This window comes from Mobula hypostoma, chromosome X1 (assembly GCF_963921235.1).
Source record: "Mobula hypostoma chromosome X1, sMobHyp1.1, whole genome shotgun sequence".
In the NCBI taxonomy this organism is placed as follows: domain Eukaryota; kingdom Metazoa; phylum Chordata; class Chondrichthyes; order Myliobatiformes; family Myliobatidae; genus Mobula; species Mobula hypostoma.
Window position 1 is genome coordinate 50,388,692 of NC_086128.1, and position 21,717 is coordinate 50,410,408.

Consider the following 21,717-nt stretch of genomic DNA (forward strand, 5'->3'; position numbering starts at 1 on the left):
TTATCAGTCGGAAGGTGATTGGTGCCTAAAAGTGCAATGGGTGTTAAGGTGAATTGTAGCTGACAGTGCTCAGGTTAAAAAAAATTGTGTCAACATTTCTATACACCAATTTGGCATGTGTGAAAAACAAGCAACACCATTCAGAAACAAAATTTTATAAACTTAGAATTCTCTTGAGCAGCTTGTTCCATGATTTCCCAGATCTACTTAAAATTTACCTGTCAGTGTCGTGAGTGAATTGGTTGATATTGTCAAAATTGCAATTCAGACTGCCCCTAAAATGTCCATCGAGTCACTAAATAGACTACTCTTGGAATTTCATCACTTCTATAACAGTCCCAACCTATCAAGAAACCTTTGCACACAGCTGAAATATTTATATTCTTAATAACTCAGAGCTTCAATATAAACAGCAGAAAACATGATTCTTTCTGTGTTAGTTGTAGGGTGTCTAAGAAATCAGTCTGGACACAACAGAACACTTGAGAGCTGCCAGCTTGTGGTAGTGAAGAAAGAGCTTTCGTGCTGACAGCTCTGAGGCTGCAACAGCAGAGGTCAAAGTCAATTTAAAAGGATGCAATACTCCCCAAAGACATCAAAGTATCTGTCCACTCTTTTATCTAATTTTAGTGAAGACCCTGACTGAGACTAAAGTCTTTAGGAAGCTTCTGCCAAGTTTGTTCACTTTGTTGTGTGGGAGGCAATTCCCAAAGCAACATTGTGCAGGCAGTATTGACAGATTCCTGCCAATGGATTGGGCTAAAATTATCCTCCAAGCCCAAGGCTTGCTGCAGTTCATTTGCAGGCATTCAGATATTGGAGTTTAGGGAGTGTGACTTCATGACATTTACTTGTCATTGATACGATGATGCAAAAGTAGATACAAATGTGGATCAGTATGAATGATTGTTTCTTCGACTGGATGAAGGGAATCATACAATTCTCCACCAGTTAGTGTTAGGGCCTTGGTTTTTTAAGTCTATAATTTGGAGAAGCAAGCTACAATTTCTCAGCTAGTAGATGGTGCAAAACTGGAGTGAATTCCTTTTCCTTTTCCTTAACTGCAGTGTGATCTTTGACTTTCATCTGAAGGCAGATACAGTCATGGAATATCTGAAAATGCCTCCTTGTTTGATACAACTGCACTTACTTAAGTGCCACAGAGTCGTAGACAAATGCAGTATAGAAGTAGTTGCTTCAGCTCACTGAGGTCATGTTGATCAACAAGCACCCATTTACACTAATCCTACATTAATCTCATTTTGCTCTCTTCATATTACCATCGATTGCCCATCAATCCATCACCTCACATTGGGGGCAATTTATAGTGGCCAATTAACCTCCCAACCCATGTATTTGGGATGTGGAAGGAAACCAAAGCACTCAGAGGCATCCCACTTAGTTTTTCATACCTTCCCCCACCTTTATAGGGCTTCTGCCCCTTCCCTCTACAGTCCTGATGAAGGGTTCCGGCCCGAAATGTCGACCGATCTTTTCCACGGATGCTGCCCAACCTTGTTGTGTTCTTCCAGCGTGTTGAGTGTTGCTTAGTTTTTGTAGCATGTGCAAACTCCTCACAGACTGCGCCCAGACTCGGGATTGCAGGGTCTCAGAAGCTTGCACATGCTCTTTATGTGCCATTTCAATCCACAGTCTTTGATAGAAGCAAAAACCTTGACCCTACTGAACTTGCGGTTTTTAATAGTATTTCAGATTTCCAGTATTTGCATGAATTTTTGATTTTTATTTGAGGAGAATGTCTGCCTTGCACTTATAACTCATTCCACCACCCTATCACAACATGTGGAGAGAGATAAGTAGAATGGAAAAAGTTGACAGGCTTCATGTTTGTTTTTCAAGAATATCACACTCTCTTTGTTCTTCCTTATCAGCCTGCTCCAGCTATTACACATAACCACATTCTGAAAAAGTCTTCTTTGGTTTTCAGCATCAATCGGGAATTGGCAATAGTAAAGGCTACAGTTGCACTCAACTTCCAACATTCAGTTTTACATTTTCAACAGAACCCATGATGCAGAGATGTCTACAATCAGGGTCCAGAACTCTGACGGGAGTCTAATATTAATGGCCACAGAGGAATATTTCCCCAGGATGCTTTAGCCAGTGTAGAAAGGGGAGCTGCCAGTTGCTTCTTTTTGCTCCAGATCCTTTCCTTAAGCTTCTGATGTAGTTCCTGTAATCCAATTTGTGCTCAATTCAGATTATTACCATTGTCAGAGTTAGCTACCGGCAAGCCCATAAAAAGAAAATGCTCTGACAAATTCCCACAGTTACCTTGATTCATTTATTTAGATCATAAGACCATAAAACAAAGGAGCAGAAGTCGGCCATTCGGCCCATCGAGTCTGCTCCACCATTCTATCATGAGCTGATCCAATCTCCCATTTAGTCCCACTGCCCCGCCTTCTCACCATAACCTTTGATGCCCTGGCTACTCAGATACCTATCAATCTCTGCCTTAAATACACCCAATGACTTGGCTTCCACTGCTGCCCGTGGCAACAGATTCCACAGATTCACCACCCTCTGGCTGAAAAAATTTCTTTGCATCTCTGTTCTGAATGGGTGCCCTTCAATCATTAAGTCATGCCCTGTCGTACTAGACTCCCCCACCATGGGAAACAACTTTGCCACATCCACTCTGTCCATGCCTTTCAACATTCGAAATGTTTCTGTGAGGTCCCCCCTCATTCTTCTAAACTCCAAGGAGTACAGTCCAGTTCCTCATATGTTAACCCTCTCATTCCTGAAATCATTCTAGTGAATCTTCTCTGAACCCTCTCCAACGTCAGCACATCCTTTCTTAAATAAGGAGACCAAAACTGCCCACAGTACTCCAAGTGAGGTCTCACCAGCGCCTTATAAAACCTCAACATCACATCCCTGCTCCTATACTCTATTCCTCTAGAAATGAATGCCAACGTTGCATTCGCCTTCTTCACTACTGACTCAACCTGGAGGTTAACTTTAAGGGTATCCTGCACGAGGACTCCCAAGTCCCATTGCATCTCAGAACATTGAATTCTCTCCCTATTTAAATAATAGTCTGCCCATTTATTTCTTCTACCAAGAAAGTGCATAACCATACACTTTCCAACATTTTATTTCATTTGCCACTTCTTTGCCCATTCTCCCAATCTATCCAAGTCTCTGCAGACTCTGTTTCCTCAGCACGACCGGCCTCTCCACCTATCTTTGTATCATCAGCAAACTTAGCCACAAAGCCATCTATTCCATAATCGTTGATGTACAAAGTAAATTAAGCTTCTGCCAACAGAATTTATGGCATCTTGGCAGAAGTACCGAAGTCTGAAGTTTAATCAAAATTAGAATCAGTTTTCCATCAGTAAACTGTGTCCACACTTTAGATCATGATTTTTCAAATAATTAATGGTTAACACCTTACTTTCTGTCACTATTAAATATACTTTGTCCAAACAGCAACCAGGTAGTCTGAAGATTCTGAGACACTCATTGTTCAGGAATCAGTTGAACACCATGTGATTCACAGAGAATTCTTTGTAAGCAGGGATTCCACAGACATCTAGTCATACAATAATAGCACAAGCCAGCACTAGTTTGTACTGGGTGGACAGAAGATAATGGGGCTGGGTAGAACAGTGGTTGACGGTAGAAGGTTACCAGCAAAACCAAGAGAACCATCAGGAACTCAGAGGAAATGGCAAAGGGGAACAGTGGAGTTAAATGTTAAATTCTGATAAAGCAGTTCTCAGAAATAAAACTGGAAAAACATTTTAATAAGGAACCCAAAATACATGAGATTTATTATTTTGGTTTATTTTGAACTGCTGGCAATAATAACAAAAAGTGATCATGCTTCAAATGCTTCAAATTTCAGACCAAGTATGTTAGAAAGAGTATAAGGACATGTGTGGTGGTGTGCAGAGGAGGAGTGAAGTGATTGTGACAGAAGTGATTCATTTTGAGTTGACCACAATGAGAGGGAGTATGAGTGATCTGAGTTCTAATTACTACTTTTATGTAGCAGATAAAGAGTGCAAGTCTGAAGCTTTAAGTCAATGATTAAACCTTCTTGGCTGTGCTGGACCATTTTCTGCCTAGTCCCACTGACCTGCACATGGACCATATCCCTCCATACACCTCCCATCCATGTATCTGTCCAATTTATTCTTAAACATTAAAAAAAACCCCGCATTTACCACCTCCTCTGGCAGCTCATTCCATACTCCCACCACTCTCTGTGTGAAAAAGCCCCCCCGCCTAATTTTTCCTTTAAACTTTTCCCCCCTCACCCTTACCCATGTCCTCTGGTTTTTTTTCTCCCTTTGCCTCAGTGGAAAAAGCCTGCTTGCATTCACTCTATCTATACCCATCATAATTTTATATACCTCTATCAAATCTCCCCTCATTCTTCTACACTCCAGGGAATAAACCTTAATTAAATTTTCAAATCAGTGATCATTCTCAGACACAAATTGAGGAATGTGCTTGTACAGAAACTTCAGGTCTGGGAAAAGACCACAAGGAAAATTTGGATTTCAACAACTGACTTCAGTTAAGATAATGAAACTAGAAATGGAAGTGGCTTCTTGCCTCTGTTGGTTCTTCTGATTCTGGTTCTTGATAGAATCTCTCAACTTCATGCTGAGGAAGTGCCCAGAGAGAAGACTCCTTCCCAAGCTTCTCCAGTGGTTAAGGGACTAAAGGAGAAGTGTGAACAAAGGAATTTGTGTGTTAATGTCAGAATTTTGTTTTGCACTGCCCATCACTGCCAGAATTGCCAGGTATTGAATCTGAAGTAGGATTCACTGGATCATCTCATCTACAGATACACCAGCAAGTTCACACTGGAGAGAGACCATTCACCTGCTCAGTCTGTGGGAAGGGATTCCATCAATCATCCAACCTTCATAGACATCAGCGATTTCACACTGGGGAGAAGCTGTTCATCTGATCAGACTTCATTTCCTGCGGAGCATGAAGAAAGCTCACTCTGTCCCAGGATACTGATGGACTTTTACCGCTGTACCATTGAGAGCATACTCACCAACTGCATCTCAGTGTGGAATGGCAATTGTCCCGTATCGGACCACAAAGCACTCCAGCGGGTGGTGAAAACTGCCCAGTGGATTATCGGCAGAGAGGCTACAGAAGGACTTGGACAGATTAGGAGAATGGGCAAAGAAGTGGCAGATGGAATATAGTGTCAGGAAGTGTATGGTCATGCACTTTGGTAGAAGAAATGAAAGGGTTGACTATTTTCGAAATGGATAGAAAAACAAAAAGCTTGTAAATCCTTGTGCAGGATTCCCTGAAAGTTAATTTGCAGGCTGAGTCTGTGATGAGGAAGGCAAATACAATGTTAGCATTCATTTCAAGAGGTCTAGAATATAAAAGCAAGGATGTAATGTTGAGACTTTATAAAGCACTGGTGAGGCCACAGTTGGACTATTGTGAGCAGTTTTGAGCCCCTTATCTTAGAAAGGATGTGCTGAAACTGGGGAGGGTTCAAAGGAGGTTCACAAAAATGATTCCAGGTTTGAACAGCTTGATATATGGAAAGTGTTTGATGGCTCTGGGCCTGTATTCACTGGAATTCAGAAGAATGAGGGATAACTTCATTGAAACCTATCGAATAGTGAAAGGCCTTGATAGAGTGGATATGGAGAAGGTGTCTCCTATGGTGGGAGAGTCTAAGACCAGAGGACATAGCCTCAGAATAGAGCGGCATCCTTTTAGACTGGAGATGAAGAGCCAGAGAGTGATGAATCTGTGGAATTCAATGCCACAGCAGCTGTGGAATCCAGATCTTTATATATATATATTTAAGGCAGATGATAGGTTCTTGATTGGTCAGGGCACGAAGGGATATGGGGAGAAGGCAGGAGGTTGGGGCTGAGAGGGAAAATGGATCAGCCATGATGAAATGACGGAGCAGACAGAATGGCCTAATTCTACTCCTTATGTGGGTTAGAGGTGGAGTGGGATTGTACACCTGTTCTGAAGATCATGAAAACTGCAGAACTGGATTAAAGTGGTGAAGTATATTCAAAGTATAATGAATGTAAGTGGGATGGACTGGAGCAGGGGAGAAAGGGTGATGTCAAGTCTCTGAAGTACTGTCTGTTACACACTTCTCTCGTCATGGGAGGTTCAGCATCAGCATAGTGTGACTACCACCCAAGCCATCAAGCAATAAAAGCTCCAAAGACAGAAGTTTGGGGGGGGAGGGGAGTGTTTGCTGTAGATCTGACATTACCCAACCCCCTCTTTGAGAGGCAGTGTATGAAATGAACAATATTACACTCTATTTGCTGGACAACATGGAGATTTGTTCTATACCTGTATCCATGCCTGAAAGGTCCTCACCAACTCAGAAGAGTCTTGGTCTCACCAACCACAATTAAAATTTGGATGTGGTTCAGAGTCCACTGGATCCTTGGTTCCTCCTGATTGATGAGGATCTATTGAGGGGTTGAGTATCCAGTAGACCCTGTACCTGTGTTGAAGTGTCCTTGACAACCAAGTATGACCGACTATCAATCTGTGGTTGATGGTCACCATAGATTCCATGTCCTGTTTCTGTGCTGTGTGTCTCTGTGAGGTGGGGTTTATCATTATCCGTGTAAACCCCAAATACATAGACCAGTCATTTGTTTACACGTGGCTTGAAAGCACAACCCCAGCAACAGATTCTGCATTTTCCCATTTTATTTCCACGAAAATCTGAGCAAAAAGATGCGATTTTATTCAAATACCACCTCTGCACCTATGTATTGTGTGATTGGATTGAGGATGAGGGAAAACAGTAGCAGATTATCACTATTTCATGTGTTATTGAGTCATTAAGTACTGGGATGAATTCAGCTCCACAGCTGAGGCATAATGTCATACATTTTAGTGTATAGTCACAGTGAAATAATTTTGGTACTTTCTACTAATATTATTTGCATTACGTAAAATGCTTATTGTAAAAGTATTAAGTAATCAAGTACAACTTTTAATTTTTATTAGGTAATTCAGAATCTGAATTCTGATTACAGTTGCTTCACCTCAACAATGCTTTTGCTTAAAAATGTTCTTTTACTGAAAATGACTTTTCCACCACCCTGTCTCTTGACACCAGGCAACATGTCTCAGCAGAGTTAATGCCTTTTGGCGGAGACATTAAACCAAGGCTGTTTTCTCCCGAAAGGTCCTTTAGCATTATTTCAGAGCAAGTTGTATTATGGGCAATAATCATCCCGTCAGTCAACAGTACCAAACCACAGAATTATCATGCTGCCTTACAAAAGAATCCTGCATACAACTTTTCCCTCTTTACAACAGTGTCTACAGTCTCAGTAAAGCATTTTAAATTCCTGAAAGATGCCATTCAAATAGGCATCATCCTTCTTTAATAAAATGCATTTTAAAAATGCATACCCCAACCCCAACCCACAGGCAGTGGTGTGGTAATCAACATTCTGTTGTGAGCAATGATCATTGGGTAACTCAGGATGATACAGCACAGAAACAGGTTATTCGGCTCTCTGAGCACTGACCATCAAACACCTATTTCACCCTAATCCTACCCACTTTGTTTTCTCCATATTCCGATTAAATCCTGTCCACTCAGATCCTACCATGCATCTACACATGGAGGACAATTTATATTGACCAATTAACCTATCAATACACATGCTTTGTGATACGGGAGGTAGCAGGGAGAATGTAGACAAGATTGAACCCAGGTCACTGAAAGTGTGAGGCAGAAGCTCCTCACTGCTTAGCCATAAACTCCAACTCAATATAAAATAGATCTCCACTTACATATGGGCTCCGCTCATCCTTGGAAAGAATTCCTTCAGCCTCCATGCGATCTAGCTCACTGGCTACTTCGACACGGATGGTATAAGGAACCGGATGGGCTTTGTAAAACTTGTGTGTGGCATTTTCATTTAACACTTTTTTACCCTTGAAATGTTTGAGATTCCCAATGCCATTCTTGAACCCTGCTGTGGCATCATCCAGTACCTTTCTTAATTCACTTTCAATTGACTCTATTGCAGAAGATATGGCAAGCCACTGTAGCTTGCTGGTTGTGGTATTTCACTGTTACAAATGTCATTTCTACATGAGTTATCTTTTCTCCAGTATAAGATCTTAGTTGGATATCTGCAGGCTTTAGTTCAATATTTTTGAAGTGGCTTTCAAACACATTTTGTGGAATGACTGAAAAAGCTGAACCAGTGTCTAATTCCATTTCAATTAATTTGCCATTCACATCTGGAGTAAGCCATATTGCTTGTCTCCTGTCATTTTTCACTTTGTAAATCTTAAGGCTGCTTAGTCCTGTGTCACTCTCATCACTATCAGAATTTCCATCAGCAGCATGCAGATTAGTGCTCTTTTTTGAAACTGCAACTGGGGGGACTTCCGGTAGCGCTCATGGAGTGAAGTCGCGTTCTTGACTCGCTCCATTACCTCTGAGTTTTTTTTCTATGATCAGCTATACTTTAATTAACCATTAAGGTATCAACTCTTACAATACTTTGAATTAAATTGAACTCTCTGATAACTGGATGAAACTTAGAAACTGCAACTTGACATTTTATCTTTTTCTCTTCCCTGTGTAGTCCATTTATTTTTGTCCACCTGATATGCTCTTTGTATGTATCCTCCTTTGTTGCATTTTCTGCAAGTTTTAAATTTAAACCTGCATTGGTCCGGTGTATGTGGGCCCCTGCTACAACAGTAACACTATTTATTCAGCCAGGTAGGTCCCTGTTTAGATACTGTAATTTTGCTCATATTCACTTTCATTCCTGACTACAACTCAATTGAGTCTCTGGCTGCTGTTTCCATTGATACAGTGATTTCAACTGCTCTTTAAAATGCAAATTATGCTTCAGATTGGAGCCATTTTAGAATGTTTTCTTGTAAATTTCCACAAACTAAACAATCTCTCAGTGCATCACTTAGATCACCAAGCAACAGACAATGCTCAGGTAATTTCAATTCAATCACATAAACTGTAATGGACTCTTCTTCCCTTTGATTCCTCTTATGAAATCCAAAGTGTTCTGCAATCAACAGTGGTTTTGGTTCTAAATGTTCCTGCATTATGTTCATGGTATCAGCAAAGCTCATTGCGTTGATTTGTTTGGAGCAGTCAAATTTCTAAGCAAACAATGTTTTTCCACCAATTGCACTCAGCAAATTTGGCAGTCGATTCTCATTGGCTATTTGATTTGCTTTAAAATAATGCTTAATTCGCTCAGTATACATTACCCAAGTATCTGTTGTATAATTGAGCACACCTATTGTTCTGACGTAGACAGCCATTTCTGCTATTTTTATTTAAGTTAGCTATCTTTCTCTTGCTTTTTTTATTTCTAATGTCTCACTGCACTTCAACAGATAGTTGCCTTGGGTTTGTTTAAAGCTTCCTCATATATTGTTTAATACAGCATTGTTTGTTTACATAATTCATTACAGGTTATATGTAAAAGTGTGCAAATGGCATATGTCATTACACCACCACATCATATCGTGTGCCTTTCTAACGTAAAAACAAAACTAAATGTACATGAGTTTATTTCTGGGCTTTCATGTTTCTCTTTCAATTAGTTTCATGTTTTAGAGTTACAAAACATAACAGAGCCATCCTGTCCAGCGCGGAGACCTCTAATTCTGTCACAATTGCTCAGCAATCCATGGATAAGAGGTCTAATTTTTGTGCTGAAGCCTTCATACAACCAGCCAGCCAACTCTGAGGTGAGTATGGTACTAAACGAGCCATGGCTGACAACTTGCTGCAAAGCATGCTTCAAGCCCTTTGGCTGCTGTTGGTGGATGGAAAGATCTGTGATTATGCCTGGGGATATTGGTAGCAGGGAGACTGGTTCACTGTAGTCAGAATCAGGTCAATCAATGAAGATGTTAGGTCCATAATGACTGCAATGGGGAGGGGTGCCTGCAACAAGAATACAAGGAGGTGAAGAGTCTTCAAGCAAGATTGTGGACAGTGTAGCACAAGTAGACAGGAGACTGGAGCAGGTAGAATGTGAAGATTGGTACTTCATTCTGAGCCTAGGATTCAGTGGATCATGTTGTGGGCATTTGGTGCCCTTTGGAAGGAGTGAAGAATCAATGGTAACTCATCCTTATGGCAGTCCTGATCCAAAGTTATGCTGCAAAGACTTTGTAGTCCTAGGAGTGTCCAATAAAGGGTAATCATGGTACAATTTGGTCTACATTCTCCCACAACTCTCCAGAGGAACACTACAAAGACAGTGTGAGCCACTGACAAGGAAATTGTGGGAAATCATGCATGAAAGTGTCAGTTCAAATTTCTAGACAATAGGACCATAAGATATAGGGGCAGAATTAGACCATTCAGCTCTACCATTCCATGATTGCTGATTTATTATCCTTCTCAAACCCATTCTCCTGCCTTCTACCCATAACCTTTGCCCTGACTAATCAAGCACATCAACCTCTGCATTAAATACATCAAACAATTTGGCCTCCACAGCTGTCTGCGGTAATAAATCTCAGATTCACCACCCTCTGACTAAAGATATTCCTCCTTATCTCTGTTCTAATTGGACATCCCTCTATCCCTCTATTCTGAGCCTGTGCCCTCTGGCCCTAGACTCCCCCACTATAAGAAACATCCTCTCCACATCCAGTCTATCTTAGCCTTTCAATATTTGATAGAAATCAACAAGATTCCTCCTCATTCATCTAAACTCCAGTGAGTACCTGCTTGCAGCTATCAAATGCTCCTCATACGTTGACCCTTTCATTCCTGGAATTCTTCTCGTGAACCTCCTCTTGACCCTCTCCAATGCCAGCACATCTCCTCTTAGATAAGGAGCACAAAATTGATCACAATACTCCATGTGCGGTCTGACCAGTGCATTTTAATGTCTCAGTATTACATCCTTGCTTTTATATTTTAGACCTCTCAACATGAATGCTAACACTGCTTTTGCCTTTCTTACCACAAACTTAACCTGAAAGTTGACCTTTAGGGAATCCTGTAGGAGGACTCCCAAGTCCCTTTGCACCTCTGATTTTTGAATTTTCTCCAAGTTTAGAAAACTTAGAGAAAACTTTATTCCTTCTATCAAAGTGTATGACCATATATTTCCCTACATTATTTTCCAACTGCCACTTCATTGCCCATTCTCTTAATCTATGTAAGTCCTTCTGCAGATTTTCTGCTTCTTGGATAGGTATATAGACAGGAAGGGAATGGAGGGTTATGGGCTGAGTGCAGGTAGATGGGACTAGGTGAGAGTAAGAGTTCAGCATGGACTAGAAGGGCCGAGATGGCCTTTTCCGTGCTGTAATTGTTATATGTTATATATTCTTCAACATTACCTGCCACTTCACCTGTCTTCACATGATCCGCAAACCTGGCTGCAAGGTCATCAGTTCCATCATCCAAATCATTGATATATAAAGTAAAAAGAAGCAGTCTCAACACGGACCTCTGTGGAAGACCACTAGTCACTGGCTGACAACCAGAAAAGGCTCCCTTTTTTCATTATCTTTGCCTTTAGCCAATTTTCTATCCATGCTAGTATCTTTCCTGTAATTCCATGGGCTCATTTCTTGTTAAGTAGCCTCATGTGCGGCACCTTGTCAAAGGCCTTCTGAAAGTCAAAGTGAACAACATCTACTGACTTTTCTTTGTCTCTGCTGCCTGCTATGTCCTCAAAGAATTCGAACAGATTTGTCAGGCAAGATTTCTCCTCAAGCTGACTCTGGACTATTTTATCATGTGCCTCTAAGTACCCTGAAACCTCAGCTATAATAATAGACACCAACATTTTCCCAACTACTGAGGTTAGACTAACTGGGCTATAGTTTCCTTTTTTCTGTCTCCCTCCATTCTTGAAGAGTGAAGTGACATTTGCAATTTTCCAGTCCCCTGGAACCATTCCAGAATCTAGTGATCTTGAATGATCATTACTAATCTCTCCACAATCGTTTCAGCTGCATCTTTCAGAACCCTGGGGTGGTCCATCTGGCCCAGGTGATTCTTCTACCTTCAGACCTTTCACTTCTCAAGCACCTTCTCCTTAGTAATAGCAATTACATTCACTTTTGCCCCCTGACACTCAAATTTCCAGCATACTTTCAGAAAGCCTTTGATAAGGTCCCACATTGGAGATTAGTGGGCAAAATTGGAGCACATGGTATTGGGTGTAGGGTACTGACATGAATAGAAAATTGGTTGGCAGACAGGAAACAAAGAGTAGGGATTAACGGGTCCCTTTCAGAATGGCAGGCAATGACTAGTGGGGTACCGCAAGGCTTGGTGCTGGGACCGCAGCTATTTACAATATACATTAATGATTTAGATGAAGGGATTAAAAGCAATGTTAGCAAATTTTCAGATGACACAAAGCAGTGTGAAATGTGAAGAGGATGTTATGAGGTGACTCGGACAGGTTGGGTGAGTGGGCAGATGCAGTTTAATGCGGATATATGTGAGGTTATCCTCTGGTGGCAAGAGCAGGAAGGCAGATTACTATCTGAATGGTGTCAAGTTAGGAAAAGGGGAAGTACAATGAGATCTAGGTGTCCTTGTTCATCAGTCACTGAAAGTAAGCATGCAGGTACAGCAGGCAGTGAAGAAAGCTAATAGCATGTTGGCCTTCGTAACAAGGGGAGTTGAGTATAGGAGTAAAGAGGTCCTTCTGCAGTTGTGCAGGGCCCTGGTGAGACCCCACCTGGAGTATTGTGTGCAGTTTTAGTCTCCAAATTTTAGGAAGGACATTCTTGCTATTGAGGGAGTGCAGTGTAGGTTCATGAGGTTAATTCCCGGGATGGCGGGACTGTCATATGTTGAAAGATTGGAGCAACTGGGCTTACACTGGAATTTAGAAGGACAAGAGGGGATCTGACTGAAACATATAAGATTATTAAGGGATTGGTCAAGTTAGAGGCAGGAAACATGTTCCCGATGTTGGGGGAGTCCAGAACCAGAGGCCACAGTTTAAGAATAAGGGGCAGGCCATTTAGAAATGAGTTGAGGAAAAACTTTTTCACCCAGAGAGTTGTGGATCCGTGGAATGCTCTGCCCCAGAAGGCAGTGGAAGCCAATTCTTTGAATGCTTTCAAGAATGAGTTAGATAGAGCTCTTAAAGATAGTGAAGTCAAGGGATATGGGGAGAAGGCAGGAATGGGGTACTGATTGTGATCATGGCTGATCATCCACAGTGAATGGCGGTGCTGGCTCGAAGGGCCAAATGGCCTACTCCTGCATCTATTGTCTATACTGCTAGTGGCTTCCACAGTGAAGTCTTACTACACATTGTCTCTGCTTGTAAATCAACAGCCCTGTCTTCAGCCCTATCCCTCCAGTTTCCATCCTCCTGCCAAGTTATTTTAAATCCTCTTCAACAGCCCTAGAAAACCTACCCATAAAGAACACACATCAAAGTTGCTGGTGAATGCAGCAGGCCAGGCAGCAACTTTGATGTGTGTTGCTTGAATTTCCACCATCTGTAGAATTCCTGTTTGCATTTTTAAATTCTACCCACAAAGATATTGGTTCCATTGGGTTCAGGTATAACCCATCCCTTTTCTATAAGTTATCCCAGAAGTGATCCCAATGATCCAGAAATCTGAAACCCTAATTCCATGGAACAGTTTCTCAGCCACACATTCATCTGCCAAATCATCCTATTCTTGCCCTCACTGGTGCATGCCACAGGCAGCAATCCAGAGATTATTACCCTGGAGGTCCTGCTTTTAAATTTTCTACTGAGCTCCCTAAATTCTCACTTCAGGACCTCCTCGCTTTTCCTACCTATGTCATTGGTGCTAATATGTACCCGACTTCTAGCTGTTCACCTTCCCCCTTTAGCATGTCATGGACTCGATCCGAGACATCTATGACCCTGGAACCTGGGAGGCAACATACCATCCAGGTGTCTCTATCACGTCCATAGAATATTGTGTCTACTCCTCTAACTGTGGGATGCAGTGCTCATCTTCCTCCTTCCCTTCTGAGCCACAGCGCCAGACTCAATGCTAGAGACCTGTTCATTGTGACTTTGCCCTGCTCAACAGTATCCAAAACGGTATATTTATTATTGAGGGGAATGACCAGAGGGATACTCTGTACTGGCTGTCCATTTCCCTTTGCTCTCCAGACAGTCAGCCATTTACCTGTCTCCTGCAACTTTTGTGCATATGTCAAAAATACAAGTTTAAAAAAAAGATGTTTATTTATTTGCTTTCTTTTCACTGGAATTCTGTCAGAGTGAATTTTATTCTATGTCACAAATTTTTGGGTGGTGGTTTATTAATTTTGTAAGGGCAAATTCCAGTTACTGCAGGAAAAAGTCTACAGTGTCTATTTAAACTTAATATTTCAAATTACAGCAAACTGTACTTGTAAGCAATAATGACAGCAAGCACTCCTGATCGGCAGTACAATTTATACTGTATGTATTAATTGGAGCCCAGTCACTACCAGCAGTGACGTTTTCAGGTGTGATGGAAATATCTGAGTCAGTATCTATATTTACAGTACAGCCAAACATAACTGAGACATCCCACTATACATTAGTTCTGAGTGAGAAAGTAATGAACATGCCAATTATATCAATAAATATTAAAGATAACTTCATGAAAGATTTAAACAGTATAAGAGCAGCATCATTTTAACATAGAAGAGGATCCTTTGCTATTGATTCTAAACTCAATAGGGACACAAAGTTGGAAGCTCCTTTTGCCAAACCAATAGCACTGTAATTTTAATGTTTTATATGCCGAGTTCACTAGTACAATTATTTAATGTAGACATCTAGAATACTTTGAGATATTGTATGTCTTTTGGATTTCTGCAAGTAAAAATCTTAATTGGTGGAGCAGGTGGGACAAAGAAAAAATGGACCAAAATCCAAGCAAATAGAAAAACAACTGTACAAGAAATAGAAACAGACTAATTACAGCACTGACTCCAAAAGGAACTTAAAACAAAGGAAGAGATTTGTTGAACAACAGAAAATATTAGCCTGGTTCTTAACCGGAAAGTGGAGATGGTTTCCACTGAAACTACAGCAGAGACTGTAACCCAGTAGATATGGACATAATATGAGCTCTACATGTCAGTAAACAAAATTCATCCGAGTTTTTCCCATCCCACTTTTGCCAGGCTTGGTGTCTTGATCTTGACTGAGCTCAGACAGTCATTAGCCACTTTATTAGGCCCATCCACATCAAGGTTTGGCATGTTTTGCATTCATAGATGTTCTTCACCACACCACTGTTGTGAGGCATGTTTATTTACATTACTGTTGCCTTTGTGTCAGCTTGAAGCAGTCTGGCCATTCTCCTCTGACCTCTCTCATTAACAAGGCATTTTCACCCACAGAACTACCACTCACTGAATGTTTTTTGTTCATCACACCGTTCTGTGTGAACTCTAGAGACCGTAGTGTGTGAAAGTCGCAGGAGATCAGCAGTTTCTGAGGCACTCAAGCCACCCTGTCTGACACCAACAATAATTCCACGGTCAAAGTCACTTAGATCAAATTTATTCCCCATTCTGATGCTCAGTCTGAAGAACAACTGAACCTCTTGACCATGTCTGCATGCTTTTATGCATTGAGTTGCTGCCACGTGATTGGCTGGTTAGATATTTGCATTAATGAGCAGGTGTACATGTGTACCTAATTAAGTGGCTGTCTAGTGTATATTAGGTAGATATTGAATATCCTACTGAACCCCAAGGAGTTGAGGTTCCTGGCCTTATTACTCTTTCACCACCATTGCCAAATATGGATAAATTAGCATTTGCTTTCCTTTCTATGTCCAGAAAATTGCTGTGCGAAGAAATAGATGTTGATACAGATAATCAAAGAGACAGACAGTCACTTGACACTATACAGGGAGTGCACAATTTGCAGGCAAGCTTTTAATTAGTAATTGGTTTATTATTGTCACATATAGCGAAGTACAGTGAAAAACTTCATTTTGCATGCAATCCATACAGTTCACTCATCACATCAGTATGTTGAAGTCGTACAAGCAGACAATAAGGTGCAAGATTATGACAAGGTAGATTTTCAGATCAAGAGTCCATTCGATTGTCCACTCAGTAGTCTTATAACTGCTGTAGATAGAAGCTGCCCTTGAGCCTGGTGGTATGTGTGGTATTTGTTTTCAAAGTTTTGTATCTTCTGCCTGACGGGAAAGCAAAGAATAGAGAATATCCAGCATAAGGCCCTGATGAAGAGTCTCAGCCTGAAATGTCAACTGTTTCTTCATTTCCATAGAAACAATTGATCTGCTGAGTTCCTCAAGCATATTGCACGTGTTGCTCATGGTAGGAAAGGTATGAGTAAGAAGTGTAGACAGAATCCATGGAGAGAAGGCTGGATTTCTTATTCTGCTGAGCTTTGTATACAACTCACAGCAGTTTGTAATGGGTGGTTCCTATGTTCTTTCAGACTCCAGAGTGGCTGAGAGTGGGCCATTCTGTAGCAACTGAAGTAGCAACCTTGGCAGAGTGTAGAGGAAAGCAGAACAGCCAAAACTTTACTGTGGCTTGCTGTTAGCATTCTCACCTCTGATTCAGAAAGTTTGTGATTTAAGCCTCACTCCAGAACATTTCTATCAGACCTCTGTGTTTCAAGCATTGTTAAAACCCAAACAACAGGAATTCTGCAGATGCTGGAAATTCAAGCTACATACATCAAAGTTGCTGGTGAACGCAGCAGGCCAAGCAGCATCTATAGGAAGAGGTGCAGTCGACGTTTCAGGCCGAGACCCTTCGTCAGGACTAACTGAAGGAAGAGTGAGTAAGGGATTTGAAAGCTGGAGGGGGAGGGGGAGATGCAAAATGATAGGAGAAGACAGGAGGGGGAGGGATAGAGCCGAGAGCTGGACAGTTGATAGGCAAAAGGGGATACGAGAGGATCATGGGACAGGAGGCCTAGGGAGAAAGACGGGGGGGGGGTGACCCAGAGGATGGGCAAGAGGTATATTCAGAGGGACAGAGGGAGAAAAAGGAGAGTGAGAGAAAGAATGTGTGCATAAAAATGAGTAACAACTGGGGTACGAGGGGGAGGTGGGGCGTAGCGGAAGTTAGAGAAGTCAATGTTCATGCCATCAGGTTGGAGGCTACCCATACGGAATATAAGGTGTTGTTCCTCCTCTCTCTGCATTCCGCAGGGATCGCTCCCTACACAACTCCCTTGTCCATTCGTCCCCCCCATCCCTCCCCACTGATCTCCCTCCTGGCACTTATCCGTGTAAGCGGAACAAGTGCTACACATGCCCTTACACTTCCTCCCTTACCACCATTCAGGGCCCCAAACAGTCCTTCCAGGTGAGGCATCACTTCACCTGTGAGTCGACTGGGGTGATATACTGCGTCCGGTGCTCCCGATGTGGCCTTTTATATATTGGTGAGACCCGACGCAGACTGGGAGACCGCTTTGCTGAACATCTACGCTCTGTCCGCCAGAGAAAGCAGGATCTCCCAGTGGCCACACATTTTAATTCCATATCCCATTCCCATTCTGACATGTCTATCCACGGCCTCTACTGTAAAGATGAAGCCACACTCAGGTTGGAGGAACAACACCTTATATTCCGTCTGGGTAGCCTCCAACCTGATGGCATGAACATTGACTTCTCTAACTTCCGCTAGGCCCCACCTCCCCCTCGTACCCCAGCTGTTACTCATTTTTATGCACACATTCTTTCTCTCACTCTCCTTTTTCTCCCTCTGTCCCTCTTAATATACCTGTTGCCCATCCTCTGGGTCACCCCCCCCCCCTTGTCTTTCTTCCCGGACCTCCTGTCCCATGATCCTCTCGTATCCCCTTTTGCCTATCACCTGTCCAGCTCTTGGCTCTATCCCTCCCCCTCCTGTCTTCTCCTATCATTTTGGATCTCCCCCTCCTCCTCCAGCTTTCAAATCCCTTACTCACTCTTCCTTCAGTTAGTCCTGACGAAGGGTCTCGGCCTGAAACGTCGACTGTACCTCTTCCTATAGATGCTGCTTGGCCTGCTGCGTTCACCAGCAACTTTGATGTATGTTGATTGTTAAAACCCACACTACTTGTTTGCTCAAAATCGATGTGGAAGCAAATATGACAATATATAAACACCCAGGGTCAACATTTATCTTTCAATGAACATCACCAAGATATATATTGTCTATTTATCTCATTGCTGTCTGTAGTAATTTGTTGCAAATAATTTGGTTCATGGGTTCAATTATATTTAAATTTCAAATTGTTCAGTGATCTTGAAGTAAACATGAACATCATTATATAACTACATATAGGATACAGAAAAGTGGGCAAATTGGCCACAATGATCCATTTTAAATTGTTACAATTCACAACTATTCAGAAGAGTTTGATAGACAGAATGAATTCAGCTAAAGCTGTTAGTAACAGTGCAATCTGTTATTCATGCTTTCGTTCAGCAAAGTGTGAGGAATATTGCCCGAGGTGCTTTTTACACCATGGGACTGCAGCTAACCAAGGCACACAAGAATCCTTCAATCAGTTGCTTTGCAGTGTCGTTACTTTTACATTCAGCATATCTTTAGGGCAGTTTTTGTATTATCAACCAATAAGGCCCTTGATCTCCCCCTGCACCAATAGCAAAAAGGAAACTCACACAGAGAAGCACCATGACAAATTGACCATTGCACATGGGGAGCAAAGACAGCATGTGAAGAATGGTTATTGTGAGACAGCATGTTCTCTCAGCTCTCACCTTCTGTGCATCCAGGTTCAAGTTCACTGACAGAATTTACAGCTATGTTGATGCTACATGATTGACTTTGACTAACTGTTGTTAATCCTTCAAAAGCCTCCAAATGCTTCTGCTTCAAATGTGAACATTCCCACCTTGAATGTATGCTTAATTCCCCAAATTCCTTGACTTGTTTTCTGTACTGTGAAGGGCTATATGAATGCAAGTTTTAAAAGTGATGGTTTGCCTATTTTGGACACAGCTGAAGTGATTATTTTTCTCAGAGAGCTGTGAGTTGCTGAATTTATTTTCCTTAAAGGGCCTTGGAATGTTTTTGTTTTAAAATATTGACAAGCAATATGGTGAAAGGTGACCACAGGTAGATTGGAATGAAGAGTTAAACTTAACATCAGATTTTAGTAAATGGTAGAGGAGGCTTTAGAGATGGAGTGAACTACTCACACTTCTAATTCATATGCTTGTATTTTCTACCATTGGTTAAATAGTGTTAGTTTTAGGTACGTAAATATGGGAAGCCAACGCATATTCACTCTTGAACTAAATATGCAGCAAATTTATAGAACATAGAACATCAGCCCAAGATGTTATGCTGAACTATATAAACATACTCCCCAATCAATTTACAAATTCCTCATTCCAGAAAACAACATAATTCGACAGTCTGAGGTATCCAGGCCTCAATCATTCCAGTGCCTAAGCAGAATGTGACTATCATCCAGTAGCATTTACATCCACTGTAATGAAATGTTTTGAGAGGTTGGTGATGAACCACATCAACTCCTGCCTGAGGAGCAACTTGGATCCGCTCCAATGTGCTCACCAGGACAACAGATACTCAGCAGATGCATTTCATTGGTTCCTCGCTCAACCCTGGAACTTCTGGACGGCAAAAATACATACATCAGGATGCTCTTTATCGACTGCAACTCAGCGTTCAATACCATCATCCAAGCTAATAAATAAGCTTCAACGCCTTGGCCTCAATACCTCTGTGTAATTGGATCCTCGATTTTCTCACTTGCAGATCCCAGTCAGTTTGGATTGGCAACAACATCTCCTCCACAAGTCTGTATGCTTTGCCCCTTGCTCTATTCGCTTTACACTTATGACTGTGTGGCCAAGTGCAGCTCCAATGCCATATTTAAGTTTGCTGATGACACCACTGTTGTGGGCCGAATCAAAGGTAGTGATGAAAGAGGGAGATTGAAAATCTGGCTGATTGGTGCCACAACACCAACCTCTCACTCAATGTCAGCAAGACCAAGGAACAGATTATAGATTTCAGGAGAGGGGAAACTGGAGGTCCATGAGCCAGTGCACATCGGAGGATTAGAGGTGGAGAGGGTCAGCAACTTGAAATTCCTTGATATTACCATTTCAGAAGACCTCACCTGGGTCCAGCACATAAGTGCAAATATGAAGAAAGCATAGCAGTGCCTCTATTTCCTTAGAATTTTACGAAGGTTCAGCATGACATCTAAAACTTTGACAAACTTCTATAGATGTGTGGTGGAGAGTATATTGACTGGCTACATCACACTGGTATGGAAACACTAATACCCTTGAATGGAAAATCCTACAAGAAGTAGTGGATGTGGCCCAGTCCATCAGGGGCAGAGCCCTCCCCTCAACTGAGCATATCTACTTGGAGTGCTCTCACAGGAAAGCAGCATCCATCATCAGGGACCCCCACCAAACAAGGTTATACTCTCTTCTCACTGTTGCCAACAGGAAGAAGGTACAGGAGCCTCAGGACTTACACCACCAGGTTCAGGAATAGTTACTACCAATCAACCATCAGGCTCTTGAACCAGAGGGAATAACTTCATTCAACTTCATTTGATCCGTGACTGAACTGTTCCCACAGCCAGTGGACTCAATTTCAAGGACTCTTCATCTCATGTCCTCGATATTTATTGTTTTTTTATTTATTATTATTATTATTATTCTTTTATATTTGCATAGTTTGTTGTCTTTTGCACATTGTATTTTTGTAGGCCCTGTTGGGTGTGGTTTTTCATTGTTTCTATTATGCTGCTTTGAAATTTTGAATTATCAAACTCAAAAGTGAAATGTCCATGCTATACAAGGAGAATCAAGGTGAATTGTCACTTAACTGAATTCTAAAATACCAAGTAAGACTGTCCTTGGAAACAATATATCCATGATTTAAAATGCAAAGATTAACAAGAAAGAAACAGAACTATTACTGCTTAACAATGCTCGAAGCTGTGAAGCTACCCCTGTCTATTGCATGATGCTAAATTATCACCACAGATAAATAATTGTGATTTGCACTGAAAAGAATTGTGCATCAATTTTATCAAGCTTTTCTTTTCAGGGTTCTTTTCTTGGTCAATTTGTGTCCTTATGTTTCGTTAATCTGATTTGGAGAGGAGACAAAAGTTTACTCTTGGCTATTCACATGTTTGTTAGCTTTTGTTGCCCAAGGAAGAAGGTAGGTGTCTTGAATATATTGGATGAAACTACACATACTTGCCAATGACAACACTGTTCTTGATAGAATTCCAGTGATGTGGAAGCTTACTGGAGCGAGATAGATTGAGTGGTTGAATGCTGTCACAACAACAACCTCATACTCAATATCAACAAAACCAAGGAACTGATTGTGGGTTCAGGAAGGGGAGGTCAGGAGAACACACACCAGTCCTTACTGAGGGGTCAGTGATGGAAAGGGTGAGCAGCTTTAAGTTCTTGAATATCAACATGTCATAGGATCTATCCTGAGCCTAACACATCAATGCCATCATGAGGAGTTTCAGGAGGTTCGGTGTGTCAGTTTCCTACTGAGGCTGCAGACTGTTGTAGACTCAGCCAGCTCCATCACGGACACAACCTTACCCACCACTGAGGACATGCTCATTGGTATTTATTTATCATCTGCATTTGCATAGTTTGTTTACCGTTTACAGATCCTGTTTACATTTACTGTCCTGTAGATTT

The 21,717-nt window shown here is 41.6% G+C and overlaps 1 protein-coding gene across 2 annotated transcripts in view; it reads right to left on the reverse strand.

The window, feature by feature from the left end:
- Positions 1-21,717, reverse strand: part of LOC134340198 (neurexophilin-1) — a 77,050-nt gene that overhangs the window by 28,045 nt on the left and 27,288 nt on the right. The window lies entirely within an intron of this gene.